Consider the following 12,187-nt stretch of genomic DNA (forward strand, 5'->3'; position numbering starts at 1 on the left):
GCTCAGGATTTATCACTGCAATTTATTTGAAGTTAAAAGCAATTAATATTTGAAATAAGAACAATCTTAAAAAAAGCAAACTTTTTCTCCCATGTCTCATATGTTCAAAATACAATTTGCTTCTAAAAATGTTTGCAATACTTGAATATTATCAAAATCTGCGAATTTATAATTCTGATGTTAAATTAAAATCTGGGATTGACGGGGAAGAGTATTGTAATGGATATGCAAGATGGTGGCGGTGAACTGGATATGTAAGATAGAGTAGTTTGTAACATAAGATGGGAGTGCGTAATGGAATCATAAGATTGGGAATGTGTACTGGATGAGGGTTGCATAATACAGATGAGAAACAACAGCATGTGTAATGGATATGTAAGATGTGGGTGCGTCTAATGGATATGGTAGATGGGGTGTGTGTAATGCATATGTAAGGTGGGGGCATGTGTAATGGGGGGGTGGGGGGTGGCGTAGTGGCATTGTCACTACTGGACTAGTAATCCAGAGACCCAGGTTCCACTGCAGATGGTGAAATTTGAATTCAATAAAAATCTGCAATTAAAAGTCTAATGATAACCATTAAACGATTGCCGATTGTCGTTATAAACCCATCTGGTTCACTAATGTCCTTTAGGGAAGGAAATCTGCCATTCTTACCTGGTCTGGCCTACATGTGTCTCCGGACCCACAGCAATGTGGTTGACTGGCTGACTTAATTTCCCCCTAAAGGGCAATTAGGAATGGGCAATAAATGCTGGCCCAGCCTGCGACCCATCAATGAACGAAAAGAAAAATGTCAGATGACATAATGGATAGGTAAAATGGGAATTTGTGTAATGGATATGTAAGATGGGAATGAGTGTAATGGTTACATAAGATGGTGGCATGTGTGATGGATATTACAGAAATGCAAGACAAAGCACAGATCCGGACGAATGTGATTGGCGCAAGGACCAGCAAAGTGTCACAAAGCAGCTGATAAGGGATGCTAAAAGGCATTATGAAAGGAAACTTGCACGGGATATCATAAGCAATAAGAAGAAATGTTCTAGTTATATAAAGGAAAAGTGGGTGGTGAAGAACACTGGTAGGCCCACTAAAATCTGAAAATGGAAATATTGTCAGTGATAATGGGGAAATGAACCCATGCTGCGTCTGCCCAATGAGACAATTTCTATCCAGGTATCTTGCTATTTCTTCCTTGATGATAGATTCAAGCGTGTCATGGCAGACATGTTGAACAATTACTTTGCCTCGGTGTGTACAGTAGAAAAGGATAACTTGCCGGAAGTCCCGAAAAAATTAATAGTTGCTAGATGACAATTAGCATAACTACAGTGTCATTAAGTAGGAAATTAATGGAACAAAAGAGCGACAAATCCCCAGGACCTGACGGTTTTGAGCCTAGGGTGTAAAAGGAAGTAGATGTCCTAACTATAATCTTTCAGAGTTCCCCAGTTCAGGAGTAGTCCCTCTGGATTGGAAAATTACGTATGTCACTCCACTTTTTAAGAAGGGTGAAAAGGGGAAACCAGGCAATTACAGAACAGCTAGCCTAACGTCTTGTGGTAGAGAAATTGATGGAGTCTATAATTAGGGATGTGATAACTTGAAAGTAAATTGAAAGAAAAGGCATACAAAGTGGCAAAGATTAGTGGGAAACTAGAGGATTGGGAAATCTTTAAAGGTCAACAGAAAGCCCGAAAAAAAAAACTGTAAAGAAAAGCAAGATAGATTATGAGAGTAAACTCGCTCAAAATATAAAAACATATAGCTGAAGTTTCTACAAATATATGAAGCGAAAAAGAGTAGCTAAGGTAAACATTGGTTCTTTAGAGAATGGGAAGCAAAAAAAAAACAGAAAAGAGGGGGAGACAAAGCCAATGGCATATATAATGAAATGTTCTCCTTGTTGCTTCTCTGTATATACACTTCCCTTGTTTTTATTTTCCCACCCCTTGGTTTTTTAGTAATGAAGTGGTTTTGTTATTTCATTTTGCTTTCTCTGTGTGTAGATCTGTAAATATACCATGTATGAAACTCAATAAAAACATACTTAAAAAAAAGACAATGAGCAGCAACATATAATTGTGAGAAATGAGGAAATGGCCAAGGCATTGAACAGACATTTTGTGTCGGCCTTCACAGTGGAAGGCATAAATTACAAGCCAGCAATTGTTGGCAAGGAGGCTATAGCAGGTGAGGACCTAGAAACGATCATTATCACTGAGGAGGTAGTGTTGGGAAAGCTAATGGGGCTAAAGGTAGACTAATGGGGCAGCACGGTAGCATGGTGGTTAGCATAAAAACTTCACAGCTCCAGGGTCCCAGGTTCGGTTCCCGGCTGGGTCACTGTCTGTGCGGAGTCTACACGTCCTCCCCGTGTGTGCGTGGGTTTCCTCCGGGTGCTCCGGTTTCCTCCCACAGTCCAAAGATGTGCGGGTTAGGTGGATTGGCCATGCTAAATTGCCCGTAGTGTCCTAAAAAGTAAGGTTAAGGGGGGGGTTGTTGGGTTACGGGTATAGGGTGGATACGTGGGTTTGAGTAGGGTGATCATTGCTCGGCACAACATCGAGGGCCGAAGGGCCTGTTCTGTGCTGTACTGTTCTATGTTCTAGTCTCCTGGCCCTGATGGAATGCATCCCAGGGGACTAAATGAGGTGGCGGGGGAAGTAGCAAATGCGCTCGTGGTAATTTACCAAAATTCGCTCAACTCTGGGACTGTTCCAGCAGATTGGAAAACAACATATGTAACGCCACCATTTAAAAAAGGAGGTAGATAAAAGGCAGTTAACTATAAGCCAGTTAGCTTAACTTCTCTAGTGGGGAAAATGTTTGAATCTATCATCAAGGAAGAAATAGCGAGACACCTGGATAGAAATTGTCCCATTGGGCAAACACAGCATGGGTTCTTGAAAGGCAGGTCATGTTTTACTAATTGAGTGGAATTCTTTGAGGATATCATGAGTCCGGTGGACAACGGGGAACTGGTGGATGTGGTGTATCTAAATTTCCAGAAGGCATTTGACAAGGTGCCGCACAAAAGGTTGCTGCATAAGATAAAGGCACATGGCATTACGGGTAATGTATTAGCATGGATAGAGGATTTGTTAACTGCCAGAAAGCAAAGAGTGATGATAAATGGGTGTTTTTCTGGTTTGCATTCAGTGGCTAGTGGTGTGCCTCAGGGATCAGTATTGGGTCCGCCATTGTTTACAATTTACATAGATGATCTGGAGTTGGGGACCAAGTGTAATATGTCAAAGTTCGCAGATGACACGAAGATGCGGTAGAACCAAGTGTGCAGGACACTGAAAGTCTGCAGAGGGATATAGATAGTTTAAGTGAGTGGACAACGATCTGGCAGATGAAGTTCAATGTTGATAAATGTGAGGTTGTCCATTTTGGTAGGAATAACAGCAAAATAGACTAATATTCAAATGGTTAAAAAATTGCAGCATGCTGCTGTGCAGAGGAACCTGGGTATCCTTGTGTATGAGTCACAAAAATTTGGTTTGCAGGTGCAGCAACTGGTGGATGTGGTATATCACGACATTTACAAAGGCAAATGGAATTTTGTCCTTCATTGCAAGAGGGATGGAGTTTCAAAACAGGGAGGTTATGTTGCAGCTGTATAGAGTGCTGGTGAGGCCACACCTGGAGTAATGTGTCCAGTTTTGGTCTCCTTACTTGAGAAAGGATGTACTGGCACTGGAAGGTGTGCAAAGGGGATTCACTAGGTTGATTCTGGAGTTGAGAGCATTGGCTTATGAGGAGAGACTAAGTAGACTGGGACTATACTCATTAGAATTTAGAAGAATGAGGGGGGATCTTATTGAAACATATAAAATTATGAAGGCAATTGATAGGATAGAAGCAGAGAGGTTGTTTCCACTGACAGGCGAAACTAGAACTAGGGGGCATAGCCTCAAAATAAGAGGGAGCAGATTTAGGACTGACTGAGCTGAGGAGGAACGTCACTCCAAGGCCAAAATATCCTTCTGAAGGTGCGGTGCAATGGATTTGTAAGATGGGAGCATTTGTAATGGATATGTGTGATGGGACCAAATGTGATGGACATTTAAGATGGAAGCATGTGTAATGGATATGTATGATGAGAGCGTTTGTAACGGATATGTAACATGGGAGCATGTGTAATGGATATGTAAGATGGGGGCATGTGTAATGAATATGTACGATAGGAGCATTTGTAAAGGATATTTAAGATGGGAGCGTGTGCAATGGATATGGATGATGGGAGAGTGTATAATTATTATGTAAGATGGAAATGTGTATAATGAATTTGTAAGAAGGGAGTGAGTGTAATGGATATATAAGATGGGGCTTGTGTAATGGATATGTAACATGCGGACATGTGTAAGCTGGGAGCGCGTGTAAGTGATATAAACAGGATGGGAGTGTGTGCAATGGATATACACAATGGGAGGGTGTGTAATGGATATGTATGATGGGAGCGCATATAATAGACATGCAAGATGGGAGCGTTTGTAATGGATATGCAAGATGGGATCGTGTATAATGGATATGTAAGATGGGCGTGTGTGTAAGTGATAGGTAGGATGGGAATGTGTGTAATGCATATGTACAATGGGAGTGTGTAGAATGGTTCAATGAGAGAGTGTATAATGGATATGTACAATGGGAGCATGTGTAACAGATATATAAGATGGGAGTGTGTGTAATGGATTTGTAAAATGAGAGCGTCTGTAATGGATATATAAGATAGGGGCACCTTAAACTAACAATCACCGAGCTTCTGATTTCCCTATTTGATCTGGATTCTTGAGATGGTTAATGTTACATCCAGTAATAAGTTTACCGGAGGCTTCAGGATCCTTTGTCCTCGCAGACAGATCATCTCTGTTGGCGAGGACTTTGCCTCAGAAATGTAAAGGAGCCTTTGTGCATTAACACATCTTTAAAGATAATAAAGTTCCTGTTTTCTGAAGGCTAGAAATTCCTTTTGTGTGACTCATACAGTCAATGTGAAGCCTTTGTCCATGATATTTTTCAAAATAATAATTTTATAAAGTAGCCAGGATGACGAAGGTATATTTATATATATATATATTTTCTTTCATATGTTCTTGGCATGACGACACGTGACACACAATAGAGTATTCTATTTGAATCAAACCATTAATCTTAAAATATAAGGGCCGCGATTTTCCGCCAGCGTGATTCTCTGTTATGCTGGCACCTGGGGGTTTCCCGATGGCGTGGGACTGTCCCACAATGAGAAACTCCATTGACTGGCCGGCTGGTCGGGGCAAAAATTTGGCGGGGCAGAGAATCCCGCCCAAGGTGTAGCAAGATAGGAATATTGATAAAACCAGGGATCCTCTGTTTGATTCTAGCTGGCTGTTATGACTACAGATCATATTCTCAACATATAATTTTTTTGCCTATTGCTATGAAGATGTGTTGCATAGAAGATTAATCTAAAACATTATCAACTGGACATATGTGTATATATATATGTAGATATTGAGCTTTTTGCTAAGCAAAGGACATGGCTACAAAAGCTATTATGCTGGATTTGCGAAGGTTACAAGCTGCTTGATGGAGCCACATGCGTCCCAACTCTTGGGTCTAAGTGGATTTGAAGCAATAGTCAGAGATAGACTGCAACAGGGATGGAAGGGGCAACAGAAACTCTCTGATTTGAGCTGAGCTAATTGTGATTTGAAAACTCACTAGAAACCCTCATTGCTACAAAACAAGAGTTCTTAAAGGAGGATTCTGAATGAACACCATTGTCCCCAAGAGAAAAGAGAATCAACCAGCCGCATCCCTCCCGTGAGAAACCCAAGTACCTGCAGCTACTGTGACTCTTCAGCTGTAACAAGCATCCAGACCATCTGTGGATATATTTTTCTCTGACTTTACATATTTATTTGGCCACATTTTAAGGTTTGATACTCTTGCAGAGTTTTCTTTATTTTGATTGTTTGCATTCTTTGGGGGGAGGGCCCAGGGTTGTGTATGTATTGTTTTTACATTAGTTGGTAGTTACACATATTTGTACATTTAAAGCCTTTGTTAATAATTTCTGTGTCTTTGCCTGAGTGAGTTTTGGCAATAAATCTAGCTCTTTACTTCTTAACAACATGAGGATCATGGCTGGCTTATTTCTTACATCAAGCCACGCACAGTGAAGGACATGTATTGAATTGGCAATATCGCCTTTTTAAATTCAAACTCTGTGAAAACCAACCCAGGAGTGGGACAAAGAGAGGAGATGGTTCACCCCTCCCAATTTAGTTATATTACTATACTTTGAACCTGATGGTACAAAGCCAGTCACCAGAAAAAATGCACACCTTCATATTATACATTAATTGTATCCTGAAAGAACAATTTACAGACCTTTTATAAAATGTCCAGTCGCAGTCATACGTTTTGGAGTTAATATAAACTGAATATTAACATTCATCATTCTTCCAAATGCAACTGGAGGACTTGATGGCACTATGGGTTAACACACAGATCTTTCACCTCAGCATCTGGGTTCAAACTCAGTCCATATTAAAGGGGTGAAAATCTTCTCCCTCAAGCAGTTGAAAAGACTTAAACTGAGATACGTTTGTCTCCATCTAATTCCCAAGGACTGTGCTGGCCTTAATGCTCCAAACTGGAGGATGGTAAACCATGATGTTCCCATGGGTCTGAGATAGGACTACTGCTTTTTTGATATATTTGAGTAAATTTATTTGATGTACAAATGATTTGGGGATCAGAATGCAGAGTAAGATATTCAAATTTGCCAATACCAAATTTACAAGTGTGACAAAGAGCAAGAATGATACAAATCGACTGCAAGAGGAGATAGATAAGCTAGCGGAATGGGCAGATGGAGTTAATACATCTTGGCAGAAGGGAGTGGCAATCTGTCTTTACTGCCGCATTCTAAAGTGTGTGCAACGAGTAAGGGACCTGGCAGTTCATGTGCTTAGATTTTTGAAGGACGGAGGACATATTGAGCGAGTTCTATTTAGGCCACGTTTACAGTACTGTGTCTAGATCTGATTGCCACATTATAGGAAGGATAGCCAGTTCTTGAAAATGGTTCTCGGGATGGAAGAATTTTTCTGCAAGGTTAGATTGGAGAAGCTGGGCTTGTTTTCCTCGAAGATTGAGAGGAGATTGATGTAGGTGTACAACATTGTGGCAAGTTTAGGTAAGGTAGACAAATAAAAGCTGTTCCCATTAGCTGATGGTACAAGGACTAGGACACACAGATTTAAGGTTTATAGCATCTCAACTTCCACCACCTTGAAAGGCAGTGTATTTCGGATTGTTAAAATGTGCTGCAAAATAAAGTTCTTCCCTATATAGCCCTTGTATCTCTTTACCAATGTTGAAAAACTGATTTTGTTAATATAAATTTAAAGTGCCCAATTCTTTTTTTTTCCCAATTAAGGCGCAAGTTTAGTGTGGCCAATCCACCTACCCTGCACATCTTTGGGTTGTGGGGGTGAGACCCATGCACACATGAGATGTAAACTCGACACGGACAGTGACCTGGGGCTGGGATCGAGCCCAGGTCCTTGGCGCGTGAGACAGCCGTGCTAACTACTGCACCACTGTGCTGCCCCTGAAAACATGATATAATTGTCTGGCCTACTGGGCTGAATTTTCCAGGCCGTTTGGAGATAGGCTGGGAAACCAGAGGTGGGATATCGGCTGGAGGCCCCAAATCTTCACTTTGCTGTCAGATATTCCTGATGGCAGTTGACATGATTTGAGGGCGGGGCAGACATCATGCCTGAACACAGCAGGAAGGTAATTAAATCAATTAATGAGCTAATTGGCAGTACCTTTACAGGCCGTTTTGAATTCTCTGAATAGAGCATTGGACCCAAGGTGTTTCAGAGACTCACCTGGCAAAAAGAGACAGCAAGCAAGGGCGAGTTCAATACTGGTTCACTCTGGCAATGTGAAACAAGCCACCATGGTGTGCCAAGGAGAGTGTGGGCAGCAGATAACAAAGACTAGGGGATGGAGGAAGGTGTCAGTACTGCAAAGGTGTCCTGCCAATGCCAATTAGAGCAGTGGATTTCAACAGAAGAAACACGGGATGGGGTAATTTGAATAAATGGCCTTGGAAACTGAAGAAGCTACCTGCCACTGGCCTCATGCATCCAGGCGTCATGGCCTTTAGCAAAGAGGAGAAGCAGCAGAGAAAGCGGGGACAGGCAGAAAAGAGCACAAGCATCAGCCTACAGGAGGGCCAGCCTCAGCTTGGGGGACAGAGGAGAAGGGCCCAGGGTGTCATAATATCCACTCATGTATATCGTGAGATGCAGACAGGCAGTGATTGACACACAGGATAACCAATGAACACACACGACACAGCACAACCAATCACCAGACAGGACACCACCACTATAAAGCCCACAGCCATTAAGACTCTCCCTCTCTCACAGGACACAGCTACTGAGATAGTCACAGTGCACAAGCCAGTGAACATCATCACCATGCGGTAGAGAGCTAGTCTGGTCAAGCCAGTAGGAGGTTATCAGTTAGGTTAATAGAGTGCCAACCCACAGCAGCTTATGTACAGGAATCAGCAAGTTCAATAAAACAGTGTTGGACCATCTCCTGTGTCGGAAGCCTGTTTCTCATTTCACTGCATCCAGTTGCAGTCGATGTTAGACCAACACAGATAACACATCATGGTACCAGGGAGATATTAACTCTAATGAACCTACCTCGAGTGAATCTGCAAAGACCAGCACGCAGCCATCCAGCGGCATGAAAAAGATCCAACCTCTTCCGCAACTCCGGATCTCCGGCAACCTCGGCGCCAACTGGAAAGTCTTCAAACAGAAGTTCCTCCTGTATATCGAGGCCTCCGACCTTGAGGCAGCAGCGGATGCCCGAAAGATCGTGCTGTTCCTGTCGACTGCGGGGGATCCCGCCATCTACATCTATAACTCGCGCACGTTTGCCGATGGTGAGGACAAGACCAAGTTCAAGACAGTTCTGCTGAAATGCAACAACCACTGCGACATTGAGGTGAATGAGAGCTTTGAACGGTACATCTTCCAACAGAGGCTTCAGGGTAAGGATGAACCTTTTCAGTCCTTCTTGACCCATCTCCGCATCCTAGCGCAGTCATGTAATTATGACTCGACGGCTGATTCCATGATCCAGGATCAGATCGTTTTCGGGGTCCAGTGCGACTCCCTGCTCCTCAAAATCAAACAGTTGACCCTCTCCGATGCCATCGAAACGTGTGTTGTCCATGAGCATGCCAGGAATCGTTACTCCCACATCAGGGCAGCGGAAATGCAAAACTAGCCTCGCACGAGGCAGAAAGGGTGCAGACCATCGCAAAAATGCAGGGCCAGAGTATCGAGGAGAGTGGCTGTTTTGCGCGCATTTCCCGGGTCCCTATGCATGCTTGCCATGACCGGGTGGACGAGGTCAAGGTGGGGATTCACCTCATTTCCCGGGTGGACGACGAGGCCGAAGACCCCGATGCGCATGTGCGAACGTCGGCCGACCGCACTGCGCATGCGCGATGGCGCACAGAATGCGCTGACGTCAGCGTCATGACGTGTCCAAATTGTGACTCTGCCCATTTAAAGCGGCAATGTCCAGCTAAAGGAAGGCGATGTCTACAGTGTGGATAGCCTGGGCATTATGCGGCCTTATACAGGTCCGCTTCACCGACCAACAGCCAGAGGTCCCAGCTGCAGCACAGACGTGCTCGCTGCGTACAACAAGACATGCAGGATTCGGATCCCAACAGCCCAACGGACCCCGATGCTGACTGCCTCGAGTCTCCATATCGGGTCTGCATAATAACCACGCATGAGCTGGCTTCCACCACGCCTGCAAATTGCCTTTCAATCCTCAGTGTAGATCCTGGTGACGAGTGGTGTGCTGTCATCATGGTTAACCAGTCTCGCATCCGGTTCAAATTGGACACTGGCACATCTGAAAACCTCATATCACAGTCGGACCTCGACAGCATCCGAGACCAACCTAGCATTCTTCCACCAGCCTGCCAGCTCCTTGACTACAATGGCAATGCCATAGCTGCCAGTGAATCGTGTCAGCTAGGTGTATCTCACAAGGCAATCAAAGCGATGTTACGATTCGAGATCGTCTGGCCTGACAAGGCATCCCTGCTCGGTGCTCGCGCATGCAAACTCCTAAATCTGGTCCAGCGCGTCCATGCCATGTCCTCGACACCGGCGACTGCCTCGTCCAATGTAAATCTCCAGGCTGAGATAGACGACATTCTCACGCAATACCACAATGTGTTTGATGGCATGGGCATGCTCCCATATCATTACAAGTTATTGCTCAAACCGAATGCCATCCCAGTCATCCATGCACCACGCCGGGTGCCGGCTCCTCTCAAGGATCGTCTGAAAGCGCAGCTCCAAGATCTCCAAGACCAGGGTATCATCTCAAAGGTCACGGAACCAACAGACTGGGTCAGCTCCATGGTCTGCGTCAAGAAGCCCTCTGGTGAACTCCGCATTTGCATTGATCCCAAAGACCTGAATCGCAACATCATACGAGAACACTACCCGATCCCAATGCGCGAAGAGTTAACCTATGAGATGGCTCATGCCAAATTCTTTACCAAGCTGGACGCCTCCCGTGGGTTCTGGCAGATACAGCTGGACGAGTCCAGTCGGAAGCTGTGCACGTTTAACACTCCGTTCGGCAGGTATTGCTACAACCACATGCCTTTTGGTATCATTTCAGCTTCCGAAGTATTTCATTGCATAATGGAGCAAATTATGGAGGGCATCAAGGGGGTGCGAGTCAATGTGGACGACGTGATCATCTGGTCCACGACACCCGAGGATCACATTGCTTACCTCAAACAGGTTTTCCAGAGGATACATGAAAACGGCGTCCAACTCAACAGGGCCAAATGCTCATTTGGTAGGTCCGCTATCAAGTTTCTGGGTGACTACATTTCACAGCAGGGTGTGCAACCTGACGCTGACAAGGTGCTGGCAATCAATGCCATGAAGACCCCAGAGGACAAAAAGGCGTTCCTCCGTTTCCTCGGGATGGTGAATTTTCTCAGGAAATTCATTCCTAACATGGCATCCCACACAACAGCCCTCCGGCATCTCGTAAAAAAGTCGACAGTGTTCCAGTGGCTTCCCGCACATCAAGCGGAGTGGCTTGAGCTGAAGGCGAAGCTCACCACAGCCCCAGTACTGGCATTCTTTGACCCAACCAAGGATACCAAGATATCCACTGATGCAAGCTAGGAAGACATTGGGGCGGTGCTCCTCCAGCGAGACGACTCCTCGTCCTGGGCTCCAGTGGCATACGCCTCCAGGGCCATGACTCTGACTGAACAATGGTATGCCACGGTAGCATTGTGGTTAGCACAATTGCTTCACAGCTCCAGGGTCCCAGGTTCGATTCCGGGCTTGGGTCACTGTCTGTGCGGAGTCTGCATGTTCTCCCCGTGTGTGTGTGGGTTTCCTCCGGGTGCTCCGGTTTCCTCCCACAGTCCAAAGATGTGCGGGTTAGGTGGATTGGCCATGCTAAATTGTCCTTGGTGTCCAAAATTGCCCTTAGTGTTGGGTGTGGTTACTGGGTAATGGGGATAGGGTGGAGGTGTGGGCTTGAGTAGGGTGCTCTTTCCAAGAGCCAGTGCAGACTCGATGGACTGAATGGCCTCCTTCTGCACTGTAAATTCTATGTTTCTATGAGTGCTTGGGTCTCCTGACAGGAATAGTCAAGTTTCATGACTACGTATACGGCCTGCCAAAGTTCACGGTGAAAACAGACCACAGGCCTTTAGTCCACGTAATCCAGAAGGATTTAAATGACATGACACCTCGGCTGCAGCGAATTCTTCTTCGTCTCTGCCGATATGACTTTGGACTCGTCTACACACTGGGTAAGGAGCTGATTGTCGCGGATGCCCTATCCCGATCTGTCACCACGCCCTGTGAACAGGGCGACTTCATTCGCCACATTGAAGCTCAGATGCAGCTGTGTGCCAGCAACCTGCCAGCTACTGATGAACGAGTTATACATGCGCAAAGAAACTGCCAAAGATCCCCTACTGCAGCGCTTGATGAAGCACCTCGCCCATGGCTGGCAAAAGGGGCAGTGCCCCCAGTTCTTCAACGTTAAGGATGAGCTGATGGTTGTTGAGGGGATCCTTCTT

Source organism: Scyliorhinus canicula, chromosome 2, assembly GCF_902713615.1.
Source record: "Scyliorhinus canicula chromosome 2, sScyCan1.1, whole genome shotgun sequence".
NCBI classification, from domain to species: Eukaryota; Metazoa; Chordata; class Chondrichthyes; order Carcharhiniformes; family Scyliorhinidae; genus Scyliorhinus; species Scyliorhinus canicula.